Here is an 18,645-nt window from a genome sequence, read left to right on the forward strand (position 1 = left end):
GTAGCTTCAACTTTCAGTAGTGCATTATTTTAGGGTACTTTAACTCCTGCACTGTGTGGACTTGTATAGCCTTAGCCACTTGTATTCATACAGAATATCCAGTCTCTACCACAGCACAAGAGGGTTTTGAAATAATTCTAAAAAAAATAATAAATCGACTAACTTTCTCCTTAAATATTGAGACACTAATACAGGATAGATGTACTTATTATGGATCTGTTGCACCAGATTGGTGGTGTCAGCTGAGGATGTACCACATTTGTGGTGGTGTTACTATGGCAACTGCCTTCTAAGAGCTGTCTCAAGGTCACTCATCAGTTGTAGCCTGGAGTGCTTGCTGCTTAAGCAAAATATCTACACCAAACAATTCAGGAAATGATCATTCTTCTTAGAGAAAGCAACAATAGGGACGAAAAGCAGTATTTTATTTTTGGGTTGAGGGAAAGAAGATTCTCTTTAATTGCTCTATATATTCTTCTGTCAGATATTTGAAGACCCTTAGAATTATTGGGGGGGTTTAGTTGGAATGTAAATTGTAAGTAATCTAGTATCAATGATATGAGAAATGTCTTATTTAAAAGCAAAACAAAACAAAAACCAGAACCTGTAGAAGCTGAAGAAATTAAATAGAAATTGGTGACCAAGCCTGAAGTTTATGGTGCAAAAATAACTGTATAGACTGATGAAAATTTAGACAAGATGGTGAAAATTTAGGCTGAATTGAGAATTCAGAGCTTCTAATACTTAAAGGCTTCTTTTATGAGACATCTAGATGCATTCTCGCATTTAAATCCTTGTGGATGTAGTTAGAGAATGTCAAATACACTTAGCAGCATTTTCAGTCTAATGCACAGCGATTCAGAGATAAGACTAGAGAAGGGGTTATTCATGAAGTTGATCTTATGTCTGAGGTTACACGAGATACTAGTATACTAAATGGATAAAAATGAATCCACCAGACTAAAATTTGATTAGAATGACAAAGTGTTGTTTCCTTGGTTTGGATTGCTACCTGACTAGTAAAAAGCTACCATGTCTTATGTTGTTTTTTGGTTGGTTGGTTTTCCTTTTTGGATTTAAACTGCCTTTTCCTATTTCCTCTTGCATCATTTCATGGACTAAAATAGTAGTGTGATAGCAACAGAAGCAGCCATTAGATTCAGTAGTTGATGTTATGTCTGACTATATCTCAAACCTTTTTTGCAAAGTGGTAAGCTTTTGTTTTCAGAAATTAATGTATTCAGTTGGCAATTTAATCCCTCCTTTTGCTTTTTAGACTGAACAGACCAAGTTCTTCTAGCTTCCTCCAAAACATGTATTAGCAGGTCTCCCCCAACACGTGTTGTTTTTTAACTTCTGATTAGTTTGTAGATTAGGGGAATATTGTTATTTCCCAAGTGCATGATTTGTATATCTCATACTAAGACATACTTTACAGAGCTGTCCCCAGAATCATTTAACATCTCTGGAGCTGTGGGAAAGGAGTCATTTCCTTTAGCGTGATCTAGATTTGGCGCCGTTCTCTGGAACTGGATTTGGAGATGTCTATTTTTAAATAAACATAACCAAGACTTAGGTATTGTCTTCAAGGCCTTTAAGAGTTGGGTTCAGTAGTAGTTGTCCACAGAACCCAAGGAGCTCCATCCTTGGAGTACTACTGGTACTACACAGAAATGATAGGCGAGCTGGTACTTCTATTTCTAGATTAACAGGATATACATATGTTTAAGGAAGGAATGAAAACATAAGAGCTAAGGATATCAGGTTAGTAATCCTGTCTCCTTCCACCCGCAGTAAAACAAGCCTAAACTGTAGTAAAAGGGTGGAAAAAAGTTGTATGTTCAAACTGTTGGTAAAAGGGGGTTAAGAAAAATCTCTACCTTTAGTAATGTTGGTGTTTAAAGTGCCAGCATTTAAGTGTCTGTATCTTTTTCTCCAAAACAAGCAGTCTGTTCAAATTTTAACACACATTAGAGCATGAAAATACTAGTGTATCTATTGCTATAGCGTGGGCCATAGCAAGAGAACAATTTTCACCCCTGCCACAGAACAGAGGTTTCCAGGGCGTGATACACAAGTAATTTCCACATGATATGAAGTAGTGACATATACAAGCACTTCCTTGTCTACAAAACAAACAGTCTTACACAGGCGACTAAGAAATTGCACATGGGGAAGTATACACTCAGAGATAATTTGAGCCATAGTGCTGGTATTTGCATCGCTAATTACTAGGGATGTGTTTGCAGTCTGAGGTACAGGCTTATCACCCCAAAGCTGCCAGTGCAATCCCCTAGCTGTACCACCACAGGATGGCTATCACTGGTCGGTGAGCCTGTGCTGAGCTCCAGGGTAAGTTTATCCAGACTGTACACGAAATTCTTGCTGAATGCAATATCTTGGCTATACTGCTGGTAAAAGCTTCCTAAGGCTTATTCATGCAAATTTCATTAAAAGAAACCATCGTATAGCAGATAGCGTTATTACAGCTTAAGAGAAGAATCAGAACTGTATTTCACTTTATGTGCACTCGAGGGTTTTCCAAAACTAAACAGGCTAGACTTAAGATCAGCCTTACGCCTGTGTTTTTGATGATATTTTACAGTATATTATTCCTATTTAAGAACTGTCCAAGAGTTCATGAGAGAAACAGTCTAATCTTCCACAGCTCTTACAGATTCCTTGAGGATGCAGCTAGTTGATATCTTTTAATAAACACAGGTAAGCTAAGACCCTAGATGGCAGCAATATTTTATTCCATGTATATGTACTGACTATCCCCAAAATAGGCTCAAGTTTAGCTGTGTTAATTGCCTCAGCCCCTTTAAAAGTTTTTTCTTTGCAGTAGCAAGGCTGTTTCAACTTTCAAACGTAATATTTTGAACAAAAGGTTGGATACTTTCCTGTAGTCATACTCACTCCCCTGAAAGCTTCTTCTATTACAGGGCCTTGCTATTTAGTAATTCCAATCCAGTCTAGACTTGTTTTTTCTGGAATAATAAAAAACTTGCCAATCTTCCAGCCTTTTCTTCCTCCCCAAATAAAGTTAGCAAGGCACTTCACCAAAGATTGATTCATTTAGAAAAGATTTTAATGTACTGTTATGTTAAAAACAACAACAAAAAAAAACCCACCCTGCCAATAGAAAAACCTGTCCATTAAATGGAATGTTTCTCTTCTAGAGTTACACTGGCTCCATAGCATCAACAGGGGAAAAAAAAATAAGTAACAGCCCTGGAGAGACTTTAGCTACATTAGTTGAAACAAGGATATATCTAGGGCTATTGGTTAGGCTAAAACAAAAACAAAACCCCACCCACAAATCACCACAAAAGCATACAGCTGAAAAGTGGCTTGTTCTAACTTGCCTAGTATATTAAGGTAGCATTTTTAGCATATTCATGCTAAATTAAAGACCTTGCCTCTGAACTGGGGATTTCAGAAACTGCTCTGACTTTCCTTTGTATACTTGCATAGGAAGTCCTCATGCATTTCAATATTACTTTCAAGAACCTGAGGGGCCATGGAGCACAATTAAGTAATTGCTTAATTCTTAATATGAGATTGGCCACCATCAGTTATTTTATAGCTGGAGGAATTTGCATTGTGTTACATAAAATGATACTGTAAACATGTTTTGCAGAACAGATGAAGCAGGTTTAATATTAAAACTCTATTAACTCTTTTGAGAGGATACACGAAGTAGACCCACCCAAAACAGCTGGTTTTCCATAAAAATTGTATCACTGGCACTTTTTTGAAGCAAATCTGGAACAAGCTGAAGGTATAAAGCTCTTTACCTGCATCTCTAATCACCTTAAATTTCTTCATTGGCAGCTATTTTAGGCATTCTTTCCTCATTCTAAGTGCAAAAAGAGTTTATTGACAAAGTCTGCTAGAATGTTATCCAGTATGGCATTATCTTGAATCTGCCTCACTCCATGCACTCAGTGCTTGCAGACCTAGATAGTATCTCTATGAAAATGCTAGAGAAACAGAAGGACAAAGCACAGATCAAGAGTCAGATAAAACAAAGAATAATTAAGTGCTTTAATAATTTCAGGTAAGCAGAAAACACAGCTTCTAGAATTAAGATGTTTTGGTTGTTTTCCATTTGGGATAATTTGTTTATCTTGGTTTTGCTGCCATATATCCAGATGTGACTAAACTGTCTCCAGGCAAAAGTTTACCCCAACAGTTTCCTATTGCTCTAGCTACAAAAATATTACTGTCATCTTGGAAATGTTAAGTTCTGTATTAGTTGTAATTTATCACAATAGAGCAGAAGGTACTAATGTCAGAATTGGCAAAAGTTAGTTTAATCCTCTCAGAGAAAGTAAGTTATTGCTTATGTGCAGTAAAATAACATGGAGATGGCCACTAATTCACCGTTTTGCTAGCAGTCATCTGAAAGGTTTCAATATCTGCCATACGTATGTAAATATGTCATGGTCTCTGCTATTGCTAACACTATCTCTAGGAAAAACAGGTAGTTCTTATGCCTTAGACTTATTGAAAGAGTTCTGGTCTCTAAACAAGGCTATCTATCATGTGATATGGGTGCTCACACATACAGGAGTGCTCAAAACAACTTATCTCTTAGACAAGCAGATGCTCCTGCCTCTTCCCTATTTGTTAGCATCCTTGAAATGCAGAAGTATTGGGCTTGTTTTCAAAGGCGTTGGCTTTCTTTCAGTTCACTATTATGTAAACTCTCTGCTTTTTTCCTAGTAAGTCAGTCATGAGATTGTCGGGGTTGGTTTGATCTTGTGAAATGCTTTAAAAAGTACTTTCAGCAGGTCTTATAGCAGTGTCCGAAATTTCACTATTAAAAAGGTACACTAAAGGAATTGTTCTGTTAGTGTCAAACTATATGGATATGAAGACTACATTTCTCTGTGAGCTAGAGCAAAGGTGGAGTCTAGAATTTGTGATGTGGGTCATTGTTCGGTTTTTGGTTTTGTTTTGTTTTTTTTTATTCATTTTGGAACGAAACATGCTTATGAAGTACACAATGATTATGAAAAGATAATTAGCAAGCAATTAATTGCTACTTTCTAAAGCAATCTGTAAGCCTTGATTTGGTATACTGTGATGATGGGAGAGCACACATTAGTTGTCTTGGTCTAAGTAACTTTGACTTATTTGTTGGGCTAAATATTTATTTTTTAAATACATAAATTTCTATATCAAACTAACTTCCTAGCTGCTCCTAATCCTTTCTCAAATATAAAGTTACTGCTAATGAGGAGGGACTTGATTAAAGTTAAAAATAGAGCACGTTGAACTTGACATGAACCTTAATATCTTTTCCAGCTTTTGCAAGGATTGTATTGTGAATTGTGTATTGTTTAGTTGGTTTCTCACTGATTAAAAGTATTGAAATAAACTGTGCATTGTGAAATAAAGCTGCTGTCATTGCTTTGTTTACATTTTGGATATCTTAGCTGAATGTTACTGTGCAAATTTGATGCAAAGTTCAAACTTGGAGATGGGACTTCTAGGTCTTACTAAGACTTTTTTTTTTTCACCTAAAGGCAAAATATATTGCTGAAGACATAAGACAACTGAAATGTGTTTATTGTCAAAGCCTAAAATAAATTTGTTTACTTGGTCTTTGGACAAAGCCAGTGTGGCAGATCAGATATTTCACTGTATGGAGTTGTGTACTGCAGACTTACAGAAGTTTCCAGTGTTCTTTGAGCTTGGGTTTGCGTAGATCTTTCTTTATTCTGCTTATCATAAATTCATTCATTGACTAATCTGATAAGTTTTCTAATTACTTTATAAAAATAAGACTGATCTTGACTAAAACAATTCTGCAGAGCTATTGCATGAGGATTTGCTAAACTTAAAGAAAACATCTCTCTCTTCTTGTTCTGGGAATAAATCCTAATAGTGGCTTGCCTACCTCTGATCTTTTATTCTTGTCCTCCAAGAATGTAGACTTGGTAACTACTGATAATAATTACAGTCACTGTCAGGCTGGTCATTGAATAAGAAATGATGGTGATTTAAGGGAACTTTCTTTTCTGGGTGTAGTGGCTGTATGTATCCTTAGCACTTGATTTAGGAGACTTGTTTTTATTCTGAGTGATGCTTTTGTCTTTATGCCTAGCAATGTACTTAAGGGAGAAGCAAGACTGCTATAACCAAAAGATTTTTGCCTAATTTTCTTCCAACTCAATAAAAAAAATAAAATATTTGAATTAATTATTCTGTCAAAATGACAGACCAGTGCTAAGTAGCATTCAAAAAGTTGAGCATTGTGAGTTGTCAGTGAAGAAAAAGAATACAAAATTGAAAATACTGTATCATTATACAGTCATGTTATGCCTTCCTCTTGAATATAAGTAATTCTGGTCTATGTATCAAAAGCTGTATCAAAAAGAGTATAGTGAACTTTATCTTTCTCTAATTTTTTTTAAAGATCAAAGCTAATTTTTTTTTTTTAATGAGAAACAGAATTTTCCAGCACTTCTCAGCCATCATTTTTTGCTTGAGAGTACAAGGTGGGTCTATACAAAATAACCGCAAGTGTCACGGAAAATCAACAGGAAGAAAGTGTTTTCCTCTTCAGTCATTTCACTTATTCTCCTCCTTATTATCAGATGGCAGAGTTAAAACTAAAAAACTGATACTTTCACATAGTGTAGAGCTTAACTACAGAACTGAGTGCCACAGAATATCTTAGCGGTATTAATTTTCATGGATACAGAAAGAAACTTATATAGAAAAGAAATCCCACTGCTGGGAAATTCAGTCCTTTTGAACCAGGAAATTCCTGAGCTGTAGATTGTGAAGTTTGAGAGTATGCTGAAACACATTCATATGCTTACCTTTTTCTTTCTAGGCATTCCTACTGGCTTCAGTTGGAGAGAGATCACTGTGCTAGGTAAGTCTTCTTTTTGAAGACTTAATTGTCCAGGACTACTTTGATTTATGAAACTGATAACTTGGGGCATTTCATTCAGTGGGATTTTGGTGTCAGGAAAGGAAGCACTTCCTTCAGAATAATCTCTTGTGATAAGATCAACCTCTTTGCAGGTGTCCTGAAATAAAATTCAAGTGAGCTGGCCTGGTTAGAATAAGGTAAAGTTAAAGCAAAATGAAAGGAGACAGTGGAAGAAAAACCTTTGGAGAATGATCTCTTCTAAGCACAGATTGTGTTTTGTTTGATAGCTGTGCTCGTTGAAATGTTACAGTTTCTAAGCAATGATTTGCAGATAGATAATACACAGAGGTAAATAATACGTGGTGGAGGGAAGGGATAAATAACTTCTGCTTTTGACTGGATAGAGACGTTTGTCTAAGCATATTGTCTGTCATAAATCGATTTGCCATGGAAAAAACCCTAAATCACAGCATTTTTATTCTGTAAGACAAAATTAATGACATCAGACTTAAGTTTTGTGTGCTCTTTTCTTGTGTTCCCTTTGTGGTTTGCTTTGTTTATCCTGTTATTGTATGTATGCTGTTATTTATAGGCTTCATCTATATGAGAATCTAAAAAAGTAAGCTTTCTACTGGTGAAAGCTCAAGTGTAGGTAAGGTTTTATAGCTTTCTGAACTTTTAATGGACCACTACGTACATTGAAAATGCTTAGCAGGCTTTTAAAAGAAAGTATTAAAGCTATGCCATGCCTGGAGACAATATTAGTAACTTTTCTCCTAATAATTTTGACAGGGCCCAAGAATATAACAATCTGACTGCGGTGTACCTAAGCATACTTCCCTTGCTTTTAAGAGTGCCATCTGAGTGTGATGTACTGCAATAGGATGTCACCTAACTGGACAAATGCAGTGTGGTGTTTACTGGCAATAAAACACATTGAATCAACTACACTGTATAGTCAATATACTCCAGTTGTATGACATAAATGCATGACTGGGGCTACACAGTTACCATGTTTGATATGCTTACCGGATGCTAATATAAAAATCTCCTAGTGCAGAGGTGTGTCTGCATACTAACTTTAAAGCTTAGCATAAAGTTAAACTTTTAATTGAACTGCAAAATGACCTGGAAGCATGGTAAAAGAGAAAATTAGTTGTTTAAGTTATGGCAGATACCTCTTGGATGTCTCATTGGCAGACAAATGCTCAAACAATAGTTCACTAGCCCAGGGTTTTAGTGAATGTAAGATACAATTCAGTCTGTCTACTTGTAATGGAAATAAAGATACAATGCACTTAAAAAGTAATAATGAAAAAAAAAATCAACAGCTCTATCCTGGCATTTCTTCCAGTGTACTATATAAAAATACATAAAATTGCTTCCTAACGCTGTGAAACTACACAACTACTTAGCCGTTTATCTACAAACAAGAAAGCAACTGGATCTGAAACAAAACATTTCAAATGTTTTTGGCGCTTGAAGGGGAAGGATGTGATCCTTTCTTTGGGTTTTGGCAGTCACTGAACCCTTGTACTAACATACAGAATGGCTGCAAATCTTCCTAAAATTACTTGGAATTTCTGTGCTAATTATGATAGTGTCATTTTGGAGAATTCTGCAGATAAACATCAGTGTTTGAGAAGTGCTGTTTGTATAAAAAAAACTTACAGGAGCAAAACTGATTTTCTGCCTGCTGCAGGAATCTTAGGAGCTTAGTGTGAGATTTGTTGAAAAATGTATTTTATGGAAGTGAAGGTATTGCTTCTTTAATAAAACATTAGAAAAACTACGAGCACAAGATTGTAATGCAATGGAAATTCTTTGTAAAGAATAGAAAAGTGTGGACAAAAAAATCCACAGGGCATTGAGATCCTTATTCAAAAGCATACTGCTTTTTCTTATAAATGGGAAAAAAAAAATTCCTACCATCCTTGGTGGTAGGAATTAGTGTTGTGGTCAGGAAGACATACTTTATGTCCAGTAAAGATGGGAGAATTAATGGATGTATGCAAAACATAGAGTACACAAGATTAATGCAACATACCTGCTTAAATGAGTGCCGAAAAGAATGGTGTAATACATCTTAAAATTAAGGCAGAGTAGGATCAATTGTAAAGTACTTTCTTGTCTTAGTAGCCCATTGTTATAATGGTACCAGTTTATCATTGGGCTGCAGTACATGGTTCTCTGATGGCAATATTTTACTGAAAAACGTAGAAAAATGATGTATCAGTGAGCAAAGCTAGAGCTGGTTGGTCAGGGTTTTATTCAGTGAAGTCCTGAAGGTGTCTTAGAGATTCTGCAGGCTGTCTGGAACTAGTTCCTGTGTTTAACTGCTATTTAAAATTGAAATTTAACTTGCTGCAGATACTAAAACTTGCCTCTTGCCCTTTTGTTGTAGGCCTCGGAGGAGACTCTCTGACTCTCCAGTCTATAATATCTCTAGGTGCTGTTTTTAAGTTTTGTGTAGCATTGACAAAGGCACCAAGCTTTGGGGTTTTTCTCCTCCATTTTAGCTTAATTTTTAAATAATTGGCCCCTGAAATCTAAGATTTGATTCAGTGACCAGTGACATGCAAAATAATGTTACAGCTTCAGTTTTGTGCGGTAAATTTTAGCAGATGCTTTGTGTTGTAACATCTTGGATGTTACAACATTGGTACAGAGTAGATGGGCAACATTTGAAATACAAGATAACCTGACTGTACTGTGGAGAGACAAATTAACCAAATTTGGGAGTGATTCTATTCTGTCTTTGTTTTGCAGTTTAGCTGAAGGTGCTCTACTAAGCTCTGGTCACTATGAATATGAAATATAGTAAGGTACATGGGGAAAAAAAAATAAATGGATTTTTTAATTTTTATCGGTATTCTGTAGATAAACAACTCACTTCAAATTCTGAATGGTGAGCATTTGTGTTGAACTGAATGAACACCTCTTGCAGCCATACTAAGTGTACCTGTGTTCACTCAGAACAATCAGATTTTAATTACAGCATTGAGCTAGGAACATTTCCATATTTCAAGGTCAAATTGTGTTTTAGAAATGTCACCTTTGCATTAAGTAGCTGTACTTATTCCTTACAATGAAGTAAATTATATATAAACATTGATACTATGCATGGGAAATGTAAACTATTTTGATTTCATTTCTTCAATAACTTCCTTTGTTTTTAGTTTCTGATCTTGTACGCTCAAATTTGAGAGTCTAGTTATGCCAAAAACTCAGGAAACTTCATTAACAGGCCTCTTATTAGATCAGAGCATAAGAGGATCTGATTTTAAAAGCAAAGGGGATGTGTGTTTTTCAATAAATTAAAAAAAAAAATATATCTATTTTTGTAGCCTGATGAAAAGAGACACCAAGTAGAATTCTCAAAAGCACTCTAACACACCAGGCATTTTAACTCCCATGGAAGCCAGTTTGTGTGAGTCTGTGCATATATAATACAGAAACCCCTAATGGGTAGCTGCCTTCCCCCTGCCCTCTCCCCATAGCACTCAGACACTTTTTCAGAATATGAATCTACGTTTTTAAAATTGTAATGTATCCAGAGCTTTGATTAAAACTAGTTGTTTTACGGTGTAAAAGAATATATTTACTGGCATTAATTCTATAGCTTACTTCTTGTGCATCATGAATAAATGTCCCTAAGTACTGTATCTGCTGACTGGCAAAACATGCCTAAGGCAAGTCAACATGATTTATGGACTATTTCTTTCTCACTCATGTGCCCCTCCTTATTGATGGGTGTAAATATTTTTAACAGTTAAATCAGTGATTTAAATGCCACTTTAAAGTCTGCTCTAAATGAATATATTCTACTGGAAGTTGTGATCTGCCATGATCAAGACAGTATGTATCAGTGTTGTTTCCTCTTCATAGGAAAACCCCCATGTCCTAATTTGAATGTCACTGAAGCTCTTATGTACCCATGTTGGCAAAGGCCAAATTAGGATACAGGTCCTTGACAGACTTCAGTTCTCCATTTATCCTGTCACTGTATAGTAAAGTGAACATGGCTGCTGAAATAGTAATGCACCTTGGAGATGGTACAACACATGTGAATAAGTCTATAGTGGTCTTTTCTGTGAACTGATGGATGGCAGTCCCATGTAGAGCCTAATAAGCAGTTACACAGCAATATACTTTTAATTAAATACGTGCAGCAAGGGTTAAAGGAAGAAGTGTAGAGAGTTGGAGTTGACAATACTATTTTAAGGTTTTTGAATGACCTTGCAACCTTAGTATTTTCAGTTTAACTTTTTCTATGCCTTAAAAGAGCATATGGAAAAATGGTATAATTCACCATAAGGAAACTTCTGCTCCATTTCCAGATGACAACTTTGCTGGCAATCCCCCAGAGCAGATTTGGTCACTGGACTGAGTGTGCTTTCTACATGGGCTAGCCACTAGAGGGGCATAGTCTTTTAGCATTCCTGGCCAAGAACCCCATCTGTGGTTTCAACTGGGATCTTGAATTGGGGGGAGGGAAGGGAAGGGTGGCCTTTGCTAAGCATTTGATCCTACTGCTGCCTCCTGTTTGGTGGATGCTGTGTATGGGTGGGGCGGTATAACCTAGAAAAAATGGCCCTGTTCACTGGCTACTGTGCTGCCAGGCGCTTTTAACTGCTTCGTAGCTGGCAGGTTTATAGAGAAGCTGCTCTTGGTCTTTATAATACGGTGATAAAGCATGTTCTATCTTGTCAGCATGGAGGAGCTGTGCAACAACAAAGCTTACCTAAAATACTTGAGGGTCTTGGCAAGTGGTTTAAAACAAAACTGAGCATGTTCAAAGACTTTGAAGGCACTTATTGTCTCTACAGATATCTTCATTGGAGCAGCAAGATGAAGTTTAGCTTGTTCAGGCACTTGATCAGTTTCTCTTCTAAAGCTTCAACTTTTCAGACTGAATAAAAGGTTATATTTTGTTCAAGTGAATTCTCTACTCTGTTTTTAAATGTCTGAACCAATTTTATGCAAGTCTTCCACAAAAAGTAGTTCTGAGGGGTGTGTGAGACAGTCATTAAAGAATTAGAACAGGCTTCTGTGATGGAAAATGTTAGGCATCCTTAACCACAGATGTAGCTGTGTCTGCATAGGTAATGATATGCTTTAGTGTATTTTCCTATTTCAGGCAAAGAGGCCCACCCGAAACCAGCAATGTTCTTTTCTTTTTAGTGCATCACTTTGTCAAAATTAACTTTTGTTCAGTAGAGCCTCCTAATTTTAGCCTAGTATGAAACTTGAGTTGCTATGTTGGGTGTATCAAGGCTGTTGTAAAGATGAAGTGTATTAAATTGATTGTGTGTGTATGTGTTCATAAATAAAGTCACTGGGGCCCCTTTCCTAGACTAACAGATGCCTGTGGGGAAGTGTCTGTTGGTGTGTGTGGTTTTAAATGTTTTTCAGCAATCTGTGTCATACTACCCCCCCCCCCCCCCCCCCCCCCCGGTACTCCAAACTGTAGAATCTTTATTTGTACATACTAAAAGCAAAAAATAATACTCTCTTTTGTTTGCTATGGGTCTTATTTTCATGAACTGTATGTTTTAACTGTGTCTGGGAATGGAAGAAACTACATCTGTTTCGCCTCATGCATAATACAAATATGGCATGTTTGTAGAATAACTCTTAAAATGTCTTTGAAATTACAGGTGAACACAGCTAATTTCTAACTGATTTTGGAAATAATAGGCACAGCCTAAAGAAACTGGAAAAATGCATGCTGTAGGCTTCTGGAAAGAGCTTGCATGCTTTCCCGAAATATGTTTTTCCTAAATGGCTTCAGAATAGGACACAGTGTAGATTGGGTGGAGCCTCACAGTCTCAGTAGGACTGAGACATGCTGTTAATTCAAGGGCAGTCTCTTATTAGCTTCACGAGCTGCATAATAAAACATATATAGTAAAAAAAAGGACATTTTCAAGGGAATTGCATAAAGTTTAGTAAAGGGTCCTCAGAATTACTCTTTTTTTTTTTTTTTTTTTGCAGACATGCTGGTGCATCATTCTGAGTGTTTTTTTGCTTGAAAACATGATTATACAGAATCAGACTTTACTGAATAGGTTATTTATGTGGTGATCTAGTAAACACTTCTAAATACTACTCAAGTTTTGTAATTAGTGTATTTTTGGAGACAGTGTTAGAAATTGCTAGTGTAGTCTCCCCATCCCCCAGCTTTTGAGCTCAGAGGAGTCTAGTTTGCTTGCAGCTGCAGTGGTAGGCATCTTTCAGGAAGTGACCTTGGCTTGTATTAATCAAATTCAGAACACACAGAAAAGCTTCTTGGTAACATGCTGACTTGATGTAAAATTTTATAGCATCCATTTTCTTTTAAAATGAGGCCATCTTATAAAAAGGGAATTTATTTATGATATCTCAAAAGAATTTCTCTAAAATGACATGGTATTTAGAGAAAGTAAAACAACAAAACCAAACTGTTCTTTTTGCTGAGAGGAAAATAGCTTTTTATACATGTAATTAAGTCTTAAATTACTATTGGCAAAACTGTATTTTAGCCTAGCTAAACTATGAAAATACAGCGTTATTTGATAGCATTTTCATTGGTGTCTTACCATTTTTGAGCTAGAGTAGAAAAGCATGGTAGTAGGGCACGATCTCAATCAGCTAAGATTCTCATGATGTCTTTAACTTTCTGACTTGATGTATTTTAATCACATACTGCATCTTTTGTTAGCAGCTCTCAAAGCATTAAACTTAACCTCATAGTAGCTGTATTGAGCTGCTATGTCTATTTGCATAGATTGAGAAAAGAATCTACCTGTGCCTGTTCAAGAAATCACTCTTTGACCTTGCCTGCCAGCTGGAAATTGTTTTTCATTGGCTGCTTTTTAATTGAGTGGTTGACTATTCCTGAAGCAGGTTTTTAGAGTATTGCATGATTTTCTTCTTGCCCAAAACTATTTTGTGAATTGAGTTACAAAGAGAAAATTGCCAGCAGTATTTTCAGCCGGCATATCTGCTTGTAAGAGTATCTTGGGACCTACGCAGGGGGCTGAGACCAGAATATCTTTCATCATTACGAAGTGCTGTGAAAGCCTTTAAGGTTCTGGGGTAAGATAATTTACCAATTTTGAAAGTGCATCTTTCTGGAGAATTAGTAATAGCTGCCACCTGACTAATGGTTTTTTTTTCCCCTTAGGTTGTTATGTGCATTATCTTGAACAATCTACCATCTGGTTGGTTTTCAGGGTTTGGAAAACTGTGTTCTACTTTAACTGGCATCTTCAGCGTAAACCTCTTCTGCATTTTGATGGCATATTTACTCATTTTACCTCTTCACAATTATATTCAGAATCTTGTCATTCTTTATGCAGTGTGCTGGAGACCTGAGTATGCTAACATGCATGTTCTCAAGTGTTTCCTGACTTGACTGCTGCCTGTTTTGTAATGGTTTAATTCCGTGTTGTTTACCTTGCCAATGTATGCAATGACTTGCCATTCTACTTGGTATCAAGTCAGAGTTGCTAATCATTCAGTTCAAGATCTCTGTGTACTCCTACCCCTCTTTGCTGTATTGAACATGCCCTTAGGTTACTTTGCTACTGAATTTGCCTTAACTAAACACTTTTTATACACTTCTCTTCATGCTGCCTCATATTATATTGTCTGTTACTGCACCAAACTAAGAACTCGCCATCTACGTTTTTGCTTAGAGTGCTTTAGTCCTCTTTCCTTGTAGTCTGCAAGGCCAACAAACAGGTGATAAATCTGTTGCTGTCTGTGCTTAAGTGTCAGCTGATAGTTTCCAAGATGCTGAAACACAATCATAGATTGTGTCATTCATTATTTGCTGTCATCAGCATTTTCATCAATTTCCCAGAGAGTAAAACTGGTCCCATCACAGATTTTGGGATACCCCACCATGGACTGATTCACTGAGGCAGTAGTCCCCGAGATGAAACTACATTGCTAGTGATGGTATTTTGGCTCTGGAAAGCTTGTGTCGTAATTCTCTCCATTAAAATTTTAAACCAGAACTACTGGTTAGGAGATAAGAGAAGCTGGAAGCATTGATACAGAATGTAGGCATACAGTGGAACAAGAAGACTGGTTTTATGTTCTTCCTCTAGTTCTGTAATCTTAAAATGAGTGGAGACTAAGATGCATCTTGTCTCTTTCTGTGCCAAAGCAAGACAATCTATTACAGATGTCTTGTGTCCAGACCGTTTTCTACTTTTGTGGCTAGATATTACTTGTTTTCCTATGCAAGACTGTGAAGAGCCGATGATTTTTGAACCCAAGAGCCACAAATTCAGTGTCCATCCTTCTTGGAGTAGGTGGAGGATGACTCAAAGTCAACATTTTGAAGCAGGGCATTATTAATGGTACTGTGGGGACTGGACAGCGGGCAGTGGTACTCCTTGGGCTGCCCAGCCTTATACCAGGGCAGCACAGATTCCTCGTTTGATAAGAAGCAAAGTAAATCACTGGCAGCTCTGGACTGCACATTCAGAATCTTTTCCGACAATTCTGTGCTGGTCTTCTCCCTCCCTCCCCTTTCGCAAGGTCAGTCTTTCCTGTTTGCCAGCGCAATCTCGCTGCCGCCACTTACAGCTCCATAGTTCAGTACTGCTTTAATACTGCCTAGTGTCAGCCCTACCCCTCGGATTACTGACCCGGTTTTCAACTAAAATGGGGTAAGGGGACCCACTTCTGCGTCTCGCACCTTCTGACTCACTGGCCTGCCGCTTCTGCGCAGCTCCTGTTCCCTCTTATTGCTACGCTAAAAGAAACGCTCAACTGGCCGGAGGCTGCTGGGGGCTCCGCTTCCTGCCCTGCTCGAAGGGAAGGGGCGGCGAGGAGCCGCTCCCCCGGCCCGGGGCCGGCCGGGCCGCAAGGAGTTAAGGGCCGCACTGCGCCCGCGGTGCTGTCTGCGGCCGCCGCGCTCTCATTGGCTGCGGAAAGGTGAAATTGAAACCACCGTAAACTTTTGACCCTGTAGCAGTTCTTGTGGAACGCCTTCCCCTTGCCAAGAGCAGAGGGCTTTTTTTTTTTTTTTTTTTTCCCTTTTTTTTTTGTTGTTATTGTTTTATCCCCCCCTTTTCCTGTATTTATTCGCTGTGATCGTGCCGTGCCGCATGCGGCCTCTCCGGGGGAGGGGGAGGACAGGCACACGCCAGTAGTTTGCCTGTCCAGCTAACGGTAAAGCTGCAATATGTCTTACTGCTAGTGCCAGCTATCTCCTAAAACTCCGATCGGTAAACAAGGAGGAGCCCATTTTTCAACTTCCAAGATGTTTTTTGTGTGGTTTAAAAAAAAAAAAAAAAAAGCAACCAAAACCAACCACCAAATTGCTGCTGACTATCACGGCTAATTAGAAAGTGGGGAAGGGAGGATGAGTCACCGGGCACGCTGGATGCAGTCAGCTCTGCTGCTTAATAAACGTGTTGTTTTTTTAAAGAGTGAAGTGGTTTTTTCTTACTGAAAGCCAAGGTAGAAATGTCTCGTTATTACTACTGAGTTTGTAAGTTGGTGCGTTAAATACATATTTCCCTAACTGTAACTGTGTTTCTATTCTGTATCTTCCTTAAACAAAATCAGAATGGTTTGGGTTGAAAGGGACATTAAAGTTCTAGTTCCAACCCCCCAAATAATGTATTTTTTTTTTTTTTTTTTAAGTCTGGGAGGCAGGTAGTACCAGCTGAACCTCATTACCAATTTGCAAAGTGTAAGAGGCCCATGGTAGCCGATGTTATGCATTTTTATTAGAATGTGTGTCACTTTCATGCTATGCAGAGTTTGTCACAAAAAAAATAAAATAAAATCTGTGGTCAAGAAAATTCACCTTCCCTCTGTGGCTTTGCCAAACCAGACAAATAAAAGCAGCATTACGTTTTCAATGAAGTATGAATACGAGATTTAGTTAATCCACATTTCTTTTCCCTTAAACATGACTGTCTTTTCACTGACAAAAGAATAGCTGACTTGGTTACTTTACTGCATCAGCTGCCGTTTTCTCCCTCCCCCACTCCCAGGCACAGGTATCGGCCTGCTATTCTTGCTGGAACATTAAACTTACTGAATGTTAAGTGTCACTTAATCAAGGAGTCACTCAGCACCTTACTTAGAGATAACATTCAGAACTCTTCCTCAACAAAGAAACTTGATTCCTGACTACTTCAGGCTCATGTTTTCACTTCTCTAGTGGCTTGTTCTTGCAAATAGTTTCATCAGATTTTATACAGTGTGCTCATTTTCCTAATGAGAGATTAGGGTGGGGAGGAACTCTCAACTGCTGTGATTTGGATTTTTTTTTTTTAAATTCCGTTCAATAAGCAGTTCGGTGGTTAAGAAGTGTTTAGTTTACAGCAGTGTTAGCATAGTAGGACAAGATTGTGAAGGTTCGGTGTGGGCTGTTCTCAGTGTGCTGCTGTTCTCGCTGTGCTGCTGTTCTCGCTGCCGTCTTATCTGGGAATTGAGGGAGTCTCCTGAAGCATTGCTAGCAGCATCAAGGGAACAATGAATATAATATGATTAATAGCAGATCCCCTGCCCCCTCTTGTGTGCAATTCTCCTTGCAATTGCAAAAGAAACATGCGCTTGTAATGATAGTTGGTGGCCTCCCTGTTTGTTCCAGCTCGTGTTCCCAAGCAGCAGCTATTATATAGTTTATTTTTTCCAGTCCCTGTGATTCTTTGTTCTGTCCTCCCTGTGCCTCTGTGCATCCTGTCTGCTTCTCATTGTCCGTTCCATGGCGGTTTGTCAGCCTGCACTGAAGCTGCAAATCATATTGCCTATCGCAGTCAAATGGAATAAATGCTCTTCTAAAGGAAAGAAGAGTGAGTAACAACTCTTAGGAACTAAGAATCACTTGTGAACTCTATTTCTGAAGTGTCATTTAAATGTCTCTATCTGAAAGGCTTATTTTGAAAAGTTGTGTGATTGCATTGTGGTAACATTGGGTACACGTGCCTTTTAGCGTTAGAAATGGGTGATCTCTAAAAATATTACTGCGTATGCCAGCAGTAGAGTGGGAAACTGACAAAAAATGAACACTGGCTCTCAAGCTAAAGAATCACAAACGTCACCAGATTAGTAAATCCTATGACTTCTAAGTATCCTACTTTGGGAAGAGTGTTATTGAAGGCTATTATTGAAAGCTCACTGCTGATCAGGAGAAAAATCACTAGTGTAACTTTTACTTCTAATGAAAATGGCCAGGAAGAGGGGTATCAGGTATACTGTCAATGCATTTTGTAACCAAAAAGCAGTAAATGAGCAGTCACAAACTGAAAATAAACTACGGGGTTCTATACTGTTTTATTCTGTCTGTTTATTTAGAGTAGATTTTGAGGTTGGTTACATCTCCCCATTTTCCTTACAGGGGAATTGCCAGCCGCTTTGGAGCTGCCCTTGTAGAATTCCCCCTCCCCCTCCCCCCCCCCCAATATTTCCAAACTGGGAATGAGAAATTTAAAAAGAAGTTCATGACAAGGTGTTTTCATCTATTCTCTATTCTTTCTGTTATCTAGGGTAAGCAGTTCCTATTGTCGTGTTTTACTGAAGGATGGAAAGATGATTTAGAGGAAATTCTAGAGCACAAGCTCTCAATTTGGAAAATTATTTTATATTCCTAAACTCATCAGTACTTCTATTGTGTGCTTCAAATTTCTTCTGGCTTATTTTACCTCAGTCTACTGGATTAGATCATGGAGTTGTACAGTGAGCTGGGCTCTGGGATCTAGTGTTAAAGCTTGCCACTTCCCCCTAAATCAGGTCTT

General features: G+C 37.8%; 1 long non-coding RNA gene across 1 annotated transcript in view; it reads left to right on the forward strand.

Annotated features, from left to right (window-relative positions):
• LOC309678252 overlaps positions 1-18,645 on the forward strand; it is a 52,449-nt gene that overhangs the window by 12,524 nt on the left and 21,280 nt on the right. Inside the window, exon 2 of the long non-coding RNA XR_014269739.1 lies at positions 6,854-6,895. This is a non-coding gene — a long non-coding RNA (uncharacterized lncRNA). The remainder of the gene's footprint in view (positions 1-6,853; positions 6,896-18,645) is intronic.

Source organism: Vanellus vanellus, assembly GCF_965231255.1.
Source record: "Vanellus vanellus genome assembly, chromosome: 15".
In the NCBI taxonomy this organism is placed as follows: Eukaryota; Metazoa; Chordata; class Aves; order Charadriiformes; family Charadriidae; genus Vanellus; species Vanellus vanellus.